Below are 17,870 nucleotides of genomic sequence, written 5' to 3' on the forward strand. Positions count from 1 at the left end.
ATTCAACAGAAAGAGTGGCAAAATTTGAACCCAGGTCTCTTTAAATCCAAAGATAATGGACTTTACCTTATAATGTTTCCTAGTAGAAGAGCTCCATAGAAGAAGCCGATCTGTGGCTTATTTACACTAAATATTCAACGTTTGAATGAGAGTTTGCAACCAAGAGACTTTATATTTTACAATAAATCACACACTATTGGTGATATATGACAAATGGTTGAGTTTGACTCATTTTTTATAAATGAATCATAAGAGATATATTTTCATACCATATAATACTGACATTTTAAGATTTACAATTTACAATCCAGTAAGTTTTGATAAATGTATGCACTTGAGCAAGTACTACCCCAATCAAAATCTAGAGTATTTTTATAACTTCAAAGAGTTCTCTCATTGGTTGGTACAATCTGCTCTGACCTCTCGACCTCATACAACCCTTGTCCAATCTATCAGAGATACAGACCAGCTTGACCTGGTCTAGATTTCACAGGAATGGTTACAGAGTGGTACCTGGTTTGTGCCTGGTTGTGCCTGGTTTATTTTCCTCATTATGTTTCTTTTGAGACTCATCCTTGCTGTATATATATATCAGAATTTCACAATTTTTATTGCAAATGCTACCCCACTGTATGCATGTGCCTTAATTTATTTATCCATTCGCCAGTTAACTGTTATTCGGTTTGTTTCCCATTTTTGGTTATTATGAATAAAATGTTTATGAACATTTGTGTAGCAGTTCCTTTGTGGACCTTTGTTTTTTTTCTTTTGAATTAAAAAATGTCTGTATGTATTTTGGATATAAGTCCTTTATTACAAACAAGATATACTACAAACAAATTTTCCAAGTCTGTGGCTTACCTATGTATTCCCTTGTTGTTATCTTTTGAAGATCATAATATTTAATTTTGATCAAATGTTTCATGTTTCTTTTTTTTTTCTATATACATTTATTGCCTTACAATTCTGGATAGTAAGAGTACAAAATGGGTCTCATTGGGCTAAAATCAAGGTGTCAGCAGAACTACATTCCTCCTGGAAGCTGCAGAGGATAATCTGTTTTCTTGGCCTTCTCCAACTTCTGCAGATCACTCATTTTCTTTGCTCGTGGCTCCCTTCCTCCATTTTCAAAGCCGACGATATCAGGCAGAACGCTTTTTTGTGCTACTTTCACTCTGCTCCACTCTCTCCTGCCTTTCTTTTCAACTTATAAGGATCCATGTGATTACCTTGGGCCCAGACAGATAATCCACTATAGTCCTCCATTGCAAGGTCAGCTGATCAGTAAGCTTAATTCTTTCTGCAGCCTTAACTCATCTCTGCACGTAAGGCAACATACTCAAGGTTCCAGGGATTACGAACATCGTTGAGGGGCTGTCATTCTGCCTACCAAGCTAGTATAGCTATGGTACATCTTGAAATAGTAGCACAATCATTCTTCTGACTTTTTTTTTAATTGCTTCTTCTTTTCTTATATTTGTTTCCTTTTTCTTTTCCCGAAACACTTTGGAATCATCTTGATATCTTAAACACACACACACACACACACACACACCAAAACTGGAGGGATTGTGATTTCAATTGCAAGTGTCCATTTTCTCTTCTTTTTCTCCCTGAATTCTTTTGAATTATGTTTTAGCATTTATTTTTACTCCCCTGTTTATTAGCTTTCTTTTCTCCTTCCTCCCTTCCTTTCCTTCCCTTCCCTTTTCCCTTTCCCTTCCCTCTCCTTTCCAGGTTTTATCCAGGGCTACGATATATATTTTTAACTTATCACATGTACTTTCGAATAGCATAGTAGTACCATTGTACTACTTTACCTATAATTTACAAACATCACCATTAGATTGTTTGCTTTTGGCTATTGAGTTGTATGGATATATATTTTGGATGTTACCCATTATGAGATAAATGATTTATAAATATTTTCTCCCATTCCATAGGCTGCCTTTTCAGTTTGTTGATGGTTTCTTTTATGTGCAGAAGCCTTTGAGTTTGATGTAGTCCCTCTTGATAATTTTTGTTTCTGTTGCCCTTGCTTTTGGTGCCAAATTCAAAAAATCATTGTGGAAACTATTGTCAAGGATCTTACTGCCTAGGTTTTATTCCAGGAGTTTTTTGGCTTCAGGAGTTAGGTTCTTTTAAGCTTCTAATTCATTTTGAGTTGATTTTTTATAAGTGATGTTAGATAGGGGTCCAGTTTCATTCTTTTGCATGTGGCTGTCCATTTTTCCCAACACCATTTATTGAAGAGGCTATTTTTTCCCCATCGTATATTCTTGACTTCTTTGTTGTAAATTAGTTGACCATGTACTGGGGGGTTTATTTCTGGGTTCTTTATTCTGTTGCATTGATCAAATAACAACAACGACAACAATAATAAGTAATAAAAACATTACAAAATATATTTCTGTCCCCCCCCCATCCTCTGTGCTATTAAGGTCATATGATTTATTCTACTTGTATTATAAATCTCGCTGTACAATGGATTGGTTTTGCTTTAAAGGGTCAAGTATGTTTTGAAGCAAGTTTTATTATTAAAGAAAAAGAATCTTTTATATTTATCCACATTCTTATCATTAGCAACATTCTTAATTTCTTTCTAAAGATTTGGGTAGCTAAATGGAATCATTTTCTTTTAGATTATAGAATATCTTTTAATATTTCTCATATTGTGAAATTTCTCAACTTAGATTACAGAATATCTTTTAATATTTCTCATATTGTGAAATTTCTCAACTTTTTTCAGAAAAATAAAAACAAAGGTGAAATAAAACATTTTCTGAATATTACCTTCCCTTCCAGTTTCAGAGGTTTTTGTTTTGTTTTGTTTTGTTTTGTTGTTTTTGTTTTTAGCTCTATTAATAATTTGTCCTTTTGTTTTCTGGCTTACCTTGTTTCCAGTAAGAAATCGGCCATTGTTTTTATATTTGTTTCCCTGTACATAATGTATTTTTCTATGTTGACTGCTATCAAGGTGCTCTTTTGATAATTGGTTTCCAGAATTTTTATCATGATTTCTTGAGGTTATTTTCTTTATTTTTGTCCTACTCTGATTTTGCTGAGTTTCTTGCATCTATGGACGTATATTGCTCTTGAAATTAGATATTTGTTTATTATTTTTTCAAATATTTTTTTCTCCCTTATCTTGCCCCAGAATCCAATTGCACATTTGTTAAGATACTTATTTTCCTTTAGATCACTGAATTTCTATTGATTTTTAGACTTTCTACTAGCTATGTTTTATTTTGGATATTTCTAATGATCTAAAGCTCTAGTTCTTGATATTTTTTTTGTCTATAGTGTCTAATATGTTATTCTACCCATTCAGTAATGTCTTTCATTTCAGAATTTTGTAATCTGGAAATTCCATTTGTTTCCTTTCTTCTAACTTGTTTCCTTTATCATGTTCATTTAAAAATTTTCTATATGTATTTATCACAGCTGTTTTTAAAACCATGTTTGATAATTACCTTATATTCATGATTCCTGTTCTCTTATACTTACTCTCTTATACTGATTTTGTTTTTGACCAAAACAAAATTTATTGTGAATTTTATTGTTGAGTATCTGGATTTGTTGTTTTCCTTTAAGAATGTTTAGTTTTGTTCTAATCAGCAGTAAAATATTTGTGGCTCACTTGAGTTTTTTCATGTCTTATTAATACATTTTATTATATAGACTAAACTTCAGGGCCAAGGCTAGGTCAGTTATGATATGACATGGGATCTCTGCTGAAAGCTGGGTGCTCAATGTGGACAATTTGATCTCAGATTCTAACTTGAGCATCTCCCAAACCTACACAAGTTCCAGAAGTTTTCGGCATATAGCTCTTTGATATTTATTCTTTTTTTTTTTTTTTTTTCTGAGTCTTACCTTATGTGTGCCTTATTATTCAGCTACAATCCGTGGTACACCTAAACAGGTTCCTAGATATCTTTTTTCTGTATAGCTTCCTTCTCTCTGGTATTCTGTTTTGGAATTTCCTGCTGCATCAGACTTTCTGAATTTTAATCCCTTTCAACCTCAGCAAATTCACTCTGCTTCATTTTCCCTACTCCAGTCTTTGGTAAATGTCTCAGAGCAGAAAACTAGATAAGCAAAGGATTCACTTGATTAATTTCCCTAATTAAATTAAAACAATAAAGAATATTCCTAATTTAAGGAGAACAATAACAGCAGTAATAGTAATATAAAAACAGGTTCATGGTTTTACTTCATCTGCTTAGGTAACTCCATGGAGATGAATAAAATTGCCTACTTGTTCACTTTCACTTTGATACCTTGCGTAGCTATAGAACTAAATATTAGCATATGAATGAGCAAATCTGCTTCTTCTTACTGTTAAACTACCCAGAGTGCTCCATGATTAGCATATGTAAGTGCAGAATGGAAAAAGCAAAACAAAAACTTTTTCAAAATGAAAATTTAAAAGTGAAAAGTTCCAACAATGAACTTTTGTGAAAGAAGTAATACCTTTCATACGTTTTATATTGCATTTTATGAATAAAAATTTCCATAGGGAATTCATCAGAGCATCTACACGTTTGTACCTAACAGTTGTAAGCATCCACCTTCGTGCATATTTTGATAAACCAATGTGAACTTCTGAAGAATTTTATAAAAGAGTTATCTGGCAATCTTTTAAAAAAATTAATAAATATTGACTTGATTTTTTCTTTCTTTCTTTCTTTCTTTCTTTCTTTCTTCTTTCTTCTTTTTTTAGAATTGAGAAAGGAATATTTATTGACCACAAATAACGCACCAGGCAGTGTTCTGGTGACCTTATATACTTTCATTTAGTCTTCACAACAAAGCTGCAAGTTATACGGTATTATCCTTTTTTCTACACTAGTAAACTTAAGATGGGAATTTATTTACCAAGATCTAATAGCTATCAGTTGCAGTGCTAGAATTGCAACGTAATTATATTAGTCAGGAACCCACTTTCTTTCCCCTAAGTATGATGCTTTTTTTATTATTACCTATTGCTATTTTCTAACTGTATACCACATGTTGTAATCATACAGCCAACATCTGTGCAAGCACAGGCCACCTGTGTCAGCAGATGCTACATGCTCCTTTCTCCTTTCTTCTAAACTCCCGCTCACACAGGCGTATTAGTGGAAGATCTAGAACATCTAAATAGTTATGCCTAAATAATTTCTTTTAGGGCCTTAGAGAGTCTAAAACTAACTTTAAGGAGAGTATCATCATGATTAAAGAACAGGTGATGAAATCTGGACAAGTACTTGGGCTATCCCTAAGCTTATCGCAGTAGCATAGAAATAGCACAGATACGAGAGAAGCCTCTGTAAACTATTTTATTAAGAAGTTATGCTAGAAATTAAAGAGGTTAGCAGTATAATCATCTAATTTGCTCACTATATTCCAGACTTTCTGGGACAATCACAGCTCAAGGGCCAACTGTGAAATGTTTTATGAGAATATTGTACTTCTAATAATTGGTAGTGTTTCATCTAGAAATCATTTTTAAAATAAACTCAAATATAATTCAGCTATATTGCTCTAAAAACCTATATACAAAAATTGGGCAGTTTAGTTTGCATGGCTTTATATGCCTTTTGATCTTAGGAGAAATAATAATATAAAAATTCTCTTACTTAAGACTAAAAGTGCCATTAACCAAGATTAATCATAGAGGTAGAAGTATTAAATGCTAATCTGCAGGAGACCTATGAGACCTTCAATACACAGATAGCTAATGCCAGTCTGTTTTAATAACTTTTTAATTGTGTGTTAATTATTTATTCATTAAATTGTTTATTCTAGTGCTTTATCTAGAGTCCCTCGTGGCCCTGGATGAAGGAATTCAAGCCCCCAATTGCTTGTAAACAACCAAGCAGACATTTTTATTACATTTAAATTAGTTGTGATGGGAAAACACAGGAGAATAGGCACTGAACCCTCTCAGACTTTATGAGCTTATAGTTACCTCCTGAATCAGAACTCTCAGCATTTAAATATTAGCTCTAAAATCAATTTAATTATGTTGATTATTTTTTGGATTCAAAACTAGAATATATGAATTTATGGTAAATGAATATCATAAGAAGAGTGGGGCAGCCTATCATCAGGTCTTGCTCCCATAATTACGCAAATGATACATACTTTTTTTTTTTAACAAATACGTATTTGGGGTCAAGGATATGGAATTACATAGCGATCCCTGTCCTTGATGAGATCATAATCTAGTAGAAGACACAGTTGTGAAAATAAAGTATTAAAATACGATGAGATAAGTGTAAAATACTATGGAGTTACAAAGGAGAAGGCCGAGATTCGAGGATTCATATTTAAGCTGGTTTTTGAGGAATGAGTAGGGTTTAACCAGGCTAAGCAAGCTATTCCCAGGGAATTGCTTAGCGGCATTAAAAAATGTGCGAGATACAGCAAGACTAAAGGGAATAAAGCATAGGGATACACAGACGTGGGAGAAGATGAAACTCAAAGTAGTTGTGAAGTTGACTAGCAAATCATAGTGTATGTCAGGATTTACGTTTTATATTTTATTTAGTACATAGAAAGCTAAGGCTCAACCTATGTTTTTGCAGAAAGTTGATAAATTTTATTTTCTTCTTAGATAAATAACTATGGCATCAGGCTAAAATATTATGTATGGGAATGTTGATTTCCTGTGGGTAGTGAAGAACAGAGTAAGAGTCATTAAAGACTAAAGATGAGAAATAGTAAAAGTTCTGAACTAAGGAAATTGCGGTGGGATTGAACAGGGGCAGGACAGTTGCGAGAAATTCTGCTGAGATAGAATAAATGTTAACTGACTGGATATGAGGGGAAAGGGAATAAATTGTTCAATATGATGCTAAATTTCTTAGTTTGCAGTTATGATGAAGCTATGAACTAAAAGAATTATCAAAAGTGGAAACAATCTAATCATGCTAGTGGTTTTTAGTTTGTGTCCTTAAATATCCAAGAGCTCGGATGTGTCTTATCCTTCCCAATGGATTCCACTACATTGGGTCATTGGGTAGGGCAGCACTGGAATTGTAACAAACACGTTCAATGATATTGTTAGTGGGACAAGTCCATTGGGTAATATACAATCTAAAGAAAGGGGAATGGCAGTATAGCAAATTCTGAGATTCAGTTTCCTAACAAACTCATGTACAATACTTGACTTCAAAGGCAATGGGGATGTTAAATATTCACCATATCTGTGTAATATAAGATAGAAAGTTGATTCGAAAGGAGTTAGTCATACAGACAAATCAGGAACCATTCAATGTAATGCTATACATAGAGGATCCAGAGACCAGGAGATCAAAGGAAGCAAGATATGGTACACATCTCTATGTATCTCTAACGTGGATTCCAATTATATGGTAAAATCTGTTTGATACTGCACTTGGTGCCCAACAGAAGTAATGCATTTTACAGTGTCTTTATGCCTGTTAATATCCACTGCTCCAATAACCAAATAATTAGAAAATGTGAAAGATAATCTTTCTGAAAACATGGATTGTTTAAATCATCAGAGAATGGTATAAAACTGTTTTTAATATCTCAAACTCAAGAAAAAATTTCCTGAATTACAACAATTAAGTGAGATCGGCCTACCGAGCTGGTGAATTGTTGAATAAAGTGACTTTTGAGAACATATGAAGTAGAATAATTCCTTTAAATAATTGCTGCTAAAACTTAAATTTTAAAATAATTTTCATTAAAATATACTCAGATTTTATTGTTGAATACTTTTGTATTGTCAAGTATTTTATATTATCTGAGCGAATACAAATTATATTATAAAGAGATTTGTCAAAAAAGTACTATCAGATATCGTCAAATAGATTGAGATGCTAAACCCAAGCTTTAGTGGCTCCAAAGCACACATTCTCCGCAGCATGGATCCTAACATGGGGTTTGAACCCACAACCCTGATATTGAGACCTAAGCTGAGATCAATAGTCAGATGCTTAACCAACTGAGCCACCCAGGCACCCCTTCAATACACATATTTTAAAATGACAAATGATGTGTTATTTTTTAGGTTATGTGTTTTTTAAATCTTTGTCACCTCTCTTTGCCCACTGTGCCATAAATTAAAACACACACACGCACATACATGCACACATTCATGTAAGTAGATAAACAAAGCTCAAATGGAAAGTTCTGAAAAATTATAAAATGTTAAGGAACCAAATGCTATCCATTAATTTTGTATTTACCAATTTTTGGAAGATGCCATGGAAGCATTTTATTTTTTCACAAAATATCAACTCTGGAAGATTTCAAGATCTATAAAATGGCATTCCATGTAAAATATTTGATATAGAAGAACTAATATTTCAATGCAAGGAAAGATATTTGGAGAAAGTACCTATTTTGGTATTAAGAAAAGGGTAAAGTTCTTGGGGCGCCTGGGTGGCACAGCGGTTAAGCGTCTGCCGTGGGCTCAGGGCGTGATCCCGGCGTTATGGGATCGAGGCCCACATCGGGCTCCTCCGCTGGGAGCCTGCTTCTTTCTCTCCCACTCCCCCTGCTTGTGTTCCCTCTCTCGCTGGCTGTCTCTATCTCTGTCAAATAAATAAATACAATCTTTTTTAAAAAAGGAAAAGGGTGAAGTTCTTCACTACAAAAGTATGTGTGTGCGGGTGGTATCTGTGTGCGCTCAAGAGCATTTATAGTCTAGCCTTTTGTACATTGGTGAGTATTCTTTTAAGCCGAAGAAGGAAAATAAAAAAGAAATTCAACTTGATTGCTAAGAAATATTCCTATTGAAGAACACTGGGAAAAGAGTAGGTTCTCATTATCTCATTATTTGATTATGAATTAGATCTCATTCCTTGCAAACATGGTGGAACAGTACCACCATGGCAAACACCATAAGGATCTAAAATTCTTGTCTTAATACCAACTCGGGCATTAGGAAACTGACTCTGTAGCTTTAGACTTGTCTTATGTATTCTTTTTGGCCAATATGGAAGGAAATGGACATCTGGAAGTAAAATATACATATAAACTTTTGATCACAGAGAATATAATGGAATTTTTGGAATGACTTCTAGCTTCTTTTGTTAGTTTCATAATTTTATTATTTATCATATAATTTTCAACTAATTTTGACCTAGATGGTTTTAAGTGTTTTTTCATCAATTATATACCATTTTTATTTATCTTTTTAAATAATGAAAATATTTTATCTTTGTGGTTGCATCAACTATTACTTTTATTACTACAATTACTAAAACTAATATTAGCTAATATATATTGTGTACTTGGCTTAAATACTGAATATTTTATGTGCATCATTTCTTTGGTATTCATGCTAGGTATATGAATCAATTATAGGACAAACACTACATTTAAATTTCCATTTTCAGATAGGAGACTAAGACTCAAAGAAGTTTCTTCATGTGTCTCAGACTACTCAATACATTGGAAGCTCTTGGAATCAAATCTGTATCTGTGCCACACAAAGTTCAGATTCTGCCTTTTCCAACATTGTGCTGCTTTCCCCAATGATGGAAATAGAATACTCTAAAAGCAAAGGCAGATAAGAATTTATTTAGTATATCTTTTTTCTTTTTTAAGATTTATTTATTTCAGAGAGAGAGACTGCACACACACGTGCATGTGAGCAGAGCTGGGGGAGAGGGAGAGAGAGAGAATCTCAGGCAGACTCTCTGGAACCCACTGCAGGGCTTGATCCCAGGACCCTGAGATCATGACCTGAGCTGAAATCAAGAGTCAGTTGCTCAACGAACTGAGCCACCCAGGTGCCCCTATTTTTAGGATATCTTACCAGTAAAATTAGTAAATGGGGCTTATAAGACAACATTTTTGATTAATATTATAAAATATCTATCCATAAACTTCCTGAATCATGGGAATCCAGGGGATTCTCATTAGATTGATCATCTGTGGTCTAGAATGCATATAGGAACCTGAAATCATCAATTTAGACTGCAGCATACAGTTATTTTTGTGTTTCATTCCATTCTTTATCCTGGTTATTATTAGCATTTTAAGAAGTCATAATTTGATGAGTTACAATTGCTTCCAGAAGTATTTTGACATGTGAGAAAATGATCAGAACTTAATATGTCCCATGTAAATACAAATAAATTCTGCTTTTGAAAATTTGGCTCTTTAGGTGTTGTACGTAAGTGATAAATCACTAAACTCTATGCCTCAAACTAATACTACTCTGAATGTTGACTAATGGGAATTTAATACGAACTTGAAAAATAAAAATAAAATAAAATTTGGTTGTTTATGAAAATGCAAACATACACTTAACGCACACAAAAACTAAGATAACTTGGAACCCTGTAGGAATGAGCCCTTTCCTAAATTTAATAAAACTAAATCTTTGTTGAAAAAATTGATGTGTATATTTACAAATATGACATAATTTTAATCCTCTCTTTTATTTGGCAGGACCATCAATCAAAAATGACAGTAAGTACATGATCACATTTTTTGTATTCATATAAAATTTTCATTGAAGCAAAACTCAAATGACTAGACTATTAGAAAACTTCCTGTATTTTAAATAAAATAGGCTAGAGTAAGCTGAAATGGCTGAAAACAAAAAAATTATTGATTATTTTCATTGCATGTCCATTGTGAATTGTCTGAGGCCTTTGCTCTAATTCCACCTCAATCAATAATTTAGGGGATGTGGCTTCCACCATCTGGAATACCAGTCCCCATGGTAAGAAAAAGAGGGTTGATGAATTGTATACAGACCCTAACATACTTGCACTTGAATGTTACATGTGAATTGTGCTCTTGGCAAATAAAAATTGTGTATTTAGCAGAATCTTTTAAGTTAGAGAATTACAAATATATTAATTTGTCAAAGTGTTCTTCTCAGATAGCTGAAAGCTCTCTATAACCAGCATTATTTCTCAGTTGTGTGAGGTATCCATTTTCTTGCTCCCTTTATGTTTCAGTTAGTGGTTCTGGAAGTAATATGCATGAATGTAGTACGCCAAAACCGAACCTGACAACTGCAAAATATACTGCAATATTACTTCATGTTACTCTTAAATTTGTCTATAGAGAGAGGTTGAGTGTTACTTTCCTGAAAAGTAATTCTATATATTGACAGCCAGATGGACTATGCATGCTGAAACTTAGTTTTATTTGTATAAGATCATTTAAAAAGATTTAATTAAATTCTCAAAAACTTAAAATATTAGTTTTATTTACATAATTTTCATTTTAACATTGTGACGTATCTCAACTAAAATTCTTTGTTCTTATAATTTCAAAGATGTAAGCAGAAAAATAATTTTTTGAATATATATATAAAAAAAGAATTTTGAGGTGATACAGCTGGATTTTTTAACTTAAAATTATATAAATTTATTCAAACATAAACCATTTTCAAATCTTTATGTTGTTATTAGATGAAGCCAAATACAAAAAAATTATAACTACATGATTACTAATTTTGGTTTAGAAAATAATTGTAAACAATGTGTTCCTTCACTCATTTTAGATCTTCGTGTGTTTACATTTATAATGTGAGCCAATTTAAATATTCTGTTAATTAAGTACTTTGTTATATATTTAATTATATTATTTTTTTCAATCAACAGTACTTATTGAACTCCTAATATAGTCCAGGAATTGTCCAGGAATTGTGTTAGGCATTGATATGAATACTACTAGTCTTTTCTTTGCAGGTCAACCATTTTTTACTGTAAATTTTACTCGGGCTCTTAATTCACTCTTTTGCTACTGAAGTATTGCTTTAGCCTTGAGACACATAAAACAGATGTGGAAAAATCAATGGGGCCCTAAAAGTAAACAGTGCCTCTCAATTTAGCTACCATAGCTACATGAAACCCATCTATAGCACAAGATTAAAAGATCATGAAACAAGTCAGTCTTAAATATACTTTGGTTTCCCTAAGAACACAAAGAAAAGAAATAGAGGCTTGAAATCCATGGCTATTTTTATATGTTGCTGCTTCCCAATTTAGGTTTATTGCTTCCTGATAGTCTAAAATAAAGTAATTACACTTATTTCAAATTGTTTTTTAATAGAAATATTCCCAGTATATTATTATATGTCTTTGGAGAGGTAAATCAGTATTTTTTTTGGGGGGGGACCTGTTTTGAGGTTTTTTTTGTTTTTGTTTTTTAATTTAATTAATTAATTTTTAAATAATTTTTATTTTGTTATATTAGTATTTTTAAAAATTAAGTAACTTCTAGGATACTCTATTCAATGCTTTCATGCTAACCATGGAGCAGATTAACATTTTCAGAATTTTACCTAATACTATTTAAATCCTATATTTGGACATCATTACAGTTAATCTAACAATGCATCTCATATGGAATAATGGAACTTTCATAAATTGATCCAGTAAGGAGATTTGTTACCTTTCCTACAGTTAGGAATCAGTATTAACTACCAAGAACAATTCTCTCTGAATGATTTGAAGAGCTTTTAAAAGTCACTTTACTTGTTAACAGAATCCAGAGCTTCTCTAGGTTTCTGAGGCAAAATTTAGGTTCCAGGTTCTTATGTTTTTATTTCATTGGTCTAATTCTGAATTCTACATATTTAATAAACATCATCATCAATTCTGTTCCAGGTGTTCTTTGGATGAAACAGAACACAGTTTTAATCATTGTTTCCTTCCTATACAAAGATTTTATATAGGGAATCATTGGCCTGGACATAGAGAAGATGGATTCTATTTGAAATATATATTTTACACATAGCTGTTTCTATAAGGGAGACATATGACAAATTTTGTGGAAAATCTTGACTTCTTCATCTCTTACCACCTAAATTTATAAAGAACATTTCTAACATTGTCAAAAGATTATTTGTTCACAGATTACAAATCATTTATGTTATATTGAACCTCACCCAGTTTAGCTCTATAAAAGCATCTGTGTGACTCTTTTAAAGATTGATTACCTGAGAAAGTAATGTATTATTGGCATAAATGTCCGTGTATGTGACAAATTATGCATATGCAAAGCAAGTAGATATAGAAAGGGAAAATATGGGATGATTTGTTTGTGGTCAAAGAAAATATCATTCAAATATTTACCTTAAAAAAAAAGCCCCTAAGGGTATCAGAGACAAAAAAAGTTTTAGTTGCGTTCACATTATAAAATCTCGTAGCATTTAAGAGTCATAACTGGTTATTTATTCTCATTTGCATTTACTTGTTTCAGTGTGGAAGTTCAAGGGTGGGAGATCACAGGTTGGAATGCAGAATGTAACAAAACAAGTCCACTATATTACAAGCACATGAAACAAATCCACTAAAGGGGTTGGAGGGAAAGAGGCAGCCTTAGAGAAACTTTGGAAATGAGTGGGATCTGTAAGATTAAAGGCAAAGGAGTGGCAGAAAAGCATTGTACTACAGTACAATGTGTGCGCACACACACATACACACACACACACACACACATATCAGTACCTATCTATATAGCTGTACACACACACACACACACACACACACACATATATCCATATATACATTCCAGCATATATACATACTGGAAATGAGCAACTGACTAACTGGATGGTAGGTTGTGGAAGCCAGGTTTCTCAGTTTGAGTTTGTGGATAAGTAAGTGGAGGAGGCTAGAATGATTCATAGATAATGGATTATAGTTGGAGATAGTAGAAACTCACAGCTAAATATAGATACATATGCTTGAATATAAATTATATATAAATATATGTGTATATATACAGATTAGTATACACATGTATATTTTCTTGCTGTGTCAGCTAAGAAAGCCTGGAAATATCAACACTCTAGTAGCAGTGTGGACACCAATGTACATAGAGTGCAATATATTTAAAAAAAGGGCGGGGGGGCGCCTGGGTGGCTCAGTCATTAAGCGTCTGCTTTCTGCTTAGGTCCTGGTCCCTGAGTCCTGGGATCAAGCCCCACATCAGGCTCCTTGCTCAGCGGGTAGTCTGCTTCTCCCTCTGCCCCTCACCCTGCTTATGATCTCTCTCTCTCATTCTCTCTCCAAATAAATAAATGAAATTTTTAAAAAAATTTTTAAAAAAGAGTACAATATGGAAACATGGAGGGAAATGGGTGACTTTATAGTGGAGAAACCTGGCAAACACTATTCCAACCACATATTCAAGGTCAATGTCAACAGTGATAAATCATGTTGATAGTATGTACCCTTGATATGATGTGAAAAAAAATGACACTGAGAGTTATGGTCTTCTTCCCAATAAATCATAACCTCAGTTTGATTATGAGAAAAATATCAAACAAATTTCAATAGAGGGCATCTTGCAACATCCTATAAAATCACATGTAGAAACAGGAAAGTCGAGAAACTGTTACAAGCCTGAAAAGCCTAAAGAAACATAACGAGAAAATGTAATGTGGTACTCTGGATCAGAAAAAGATTTTAGATAAAAACTAAAGAAATTGGAATAAAGTATATAGTAGTAGTGTATCAATATTGGTTTATTAAATGCAACAAACTTACCATACTAATGTAAAACAGTAATTATAGGAAAACTCAGTGAGGGGGGTACATGTGAGTTCTTTGTACCATTTTCTCATTTTGTCTGTAATTTTGAAACTATTTAAAAATGAAGTCTATTAAAAAACATTTGAAGACTTTATTAAATAGTTACATTTTATAAATATTTTTTATCTGCAAAGTCTTAGTGTTCATGTGAAGGTTAAGTTAAAATCAAAATCTTACTGTTTCCCTAGACACCTGCCATAAATGATGGTAAAATCTACACTCGGATTCTTAATGCATCTTTCCTCTCTCCTGTGTGCAGGAATGAATGGTTAATGGCTTTGCACTGTGTGTCTCTATGTTTTAAAACCTTTTTTTTCTTTCATACCTTAGTCCTCTAACCCTTTTAGAAGCTAAATTTTGTCTTTTTAATATGACGGTAATTGCTACATGCTACTCTACTCAGTATCCGACAGTATCGCCTCGGGGAAAGGAAGAGATAAGTGCCCTGTTGAGTTTAAATAGATTGATTCTGCAGATATGCCAAACTACATTTTATTTAAAAAAACCTGTAAAATGAATCTGAATCTGTTTCAATTGCTTCATTTTTCTGATGGTGAGACTTTTGAACGAGATTTTGTGTATATGTGTCTTATGTGAAAAAGCTGAGAAAAACAAATAACCTTTTGGTATGAACTATACACATTTGTCTCTGATTTTACTGGAAAATTTTTTAACTAGGCAGCTCTGCAATGCTTTCCCCAGGAACAAATTGTGATATCCACAAGAAAAACAGTTGTATGATGACCTGTAGCACCTTCTTTTCTAAAGAAGTAAGCCTACATATTTTAATGGTACATGGATTTCGAGCATTCAAATTTTATAATACATTACCTTAATTATACCAACAAAGCAGATATATTTTATTTTAATAATTGAAAATAGTATGAACAAACACATGGAATCAATAGAACATATCCTTTTCTTTTTAAACATTGGCTACGATTTTTGAAAATTCTAATTCAAAGCTTTCAAATTTAATTCCAGGACACTTTCATTGAATAAAATCTTCAAAATGTATAAGTAGTGAACTGTTCAGGTTGAGAGGGAGTAGAGAAGATGAAGAAGAAAAGTCCTTTACTCTTGTTCCTAACCACCCCATCTCCTTTATCACAGATTCTTTGTTCCAATCAGAACATGGCCTGAAAATTAATGACAGACCCAGTACCTTCATTTATCAATATGCTTTTAAAGGGATCCTTTTGAAGAAAAGGGAAAGTCTGAAGGAAGGAAGAAATTCTCAGCTGTCCAGGGACTTATTGGTGGTCTCATGGTAGATGACAGAACTAAGCTTGATAAATATTCTGAAATATTCAGAGAGAATAGAGCACTTGAGTCCGTGACTGCATCTCTCTCTCTTTTTTTAATTTAAATTCAATTAGCTGACGTACAGTACATCTTTCGTTTTTGATATAATGTTCAATGATTCATTAGTTGTGTATAACACCCAGTGCTCATCACGTCATGTGGCCTCCTTACTGACTGCTTCTTTTTCCACTACACAACACATCTTCAATCGGAATTATGAGTATGAAGGAAAAAACTGAAAACATATTTAAAACATATAACCTAATTTAAATGAATTGGATTGAATAAATATTTGGGAAAGCAATTTTCAATTCAAAACCTCAGATTGTTCAATTACCTTTTTTAAACTTCCCAAATTTCAATTAGTAGCACAATGTCTTCATTACTCTACCAAATCTCTGTACCAGACCCACCTATGCTGTTATTCAACGTTGTTCTCACATCAATATCTTACATCAATGACTTTTTACAGTTCAAGAAATTTATTTTAATAGAAACATGTATTCAATACCAATTGTCATTAATAGAAGTTAACTGTCAAAATAAAATCATTGAAATCAAGAAAATTCTCCCTAGAAACTGTTATATGTCAAAAGCTGTTCTTGCTTTGTTAAAAGGGGATTCATCAATATATTCATCATTTAAGATATTTTAATGCAACTTTGAACCAAACTGAGATTTCTTTTTGGAAGATTGGAATAGAAGATTAGAAAGTGATCTTTCTAAGGAATAATTTGCTTATTTTCTTTCCCAATTTTCTTTTTCCACTTTTTCTAACATGTCTAATACTCTAGTGACATGCTGTTCCCTGAAAACATGTATCTTCACTCCACCTTCTTGCAGGAAGAATGACAATATTTCCTTCTCTCTGAAGCTTCTTCTTTACTCCAGACAGAATTTAAAAAGATACCACTTTGTATCAATTTTTATCTGTTACATACAATGGCACAACTATATCTTACTTTTTTTAAACATCAAGAGAACAAAATTGTAATAAGATCATGGCATTGACTTAGTTTTATAAAATCTATTTTTCCAATTTTAAAGCAATTTATATTTATTATAAAAACAGAAAAAAACCCTAATAACATGATTTTGAAAAATTATCTCTATCCTATACGAATATCATTTCAATTTTGGAAAGCAGCATCTCACTATATGCACAAAAATGTGCCTGCATGTGTTTTACATAATGTGATCATATGTATATTAGCATTTATCCCCAAACATGCAATGAACATTTTTCTATATCATCATTTTGTGTTTATTTGTTTTTTTGATGAATGAATGAATGAATGAATGAGTAAATAAATACATAAGAAAATTAATGATCCTGGATTTTAATATCTTTCAGAATTAAAAGCAATCATTGATTCAATGACAAGGAAATTTAACCACTTTGTCAGCAACTACTGCTATTGCTATGATCAGAGCTTTTAAACTTGTTACCTCAGACGGTGTATAAAATGAGGTGTTGGATACGTAATCTTACAGTACTGAAGGAAATGAGTTGGCCAATAAAGATTCTCGGTGACAAGCGATAGAAAGCAGTCCTGATAATTAAGCAGAACCTGAATTGGAAGGCTCCCAAGGATCTCTGAGAATTCATGGAAGCCTGGAGTTGTCCAGAAAAATGAACCGGGGCTAATGAAAACTTATTAACAAGAACTGTAGTTTAGATCACACAACTGAAATTATGTGTTTAGGATCCCATTCTGACCACTGTCATTACCACTGGATTCTTGCTGCCCGTGGACCCTCTCAGTGTTGCCACTGTGAATAACCTCTTTATTTTGGCAGTATCTTTGGTTAACTTTATGTCCGGAGTGAGGACGTACGATTGGCCCCATTTGTGTACCCACACTCAAGACCTAGGAAAACAGAATGCAGTATATTCATGTAATGGAATACTACTCAGCAATGAAAAGAAAGGGAAAAAGAAAAAAGAGAAGAAAAAAAAGAAAAAAAAAGGAAGACATACTAACACACAAGAATCATAGGTGAAACTCAAAAAAACTTTGTTAGGGAAAGAAG

Source organism: Ursus maritimus, unplaced genomic scaffold (genome assembly GCF_017311325.1).
Source record: "Ursus maritimus isolate PB19 unplaced genomic scaffold, ASM1731132v1 scaffold_4, whole genome shotgun sequence".
Lineage (NCBI taxonomy): Eukaryota > Metazoa > Chordata > Mammalia > Carnivora > Ursidae > Ursus > Ursus maritimus.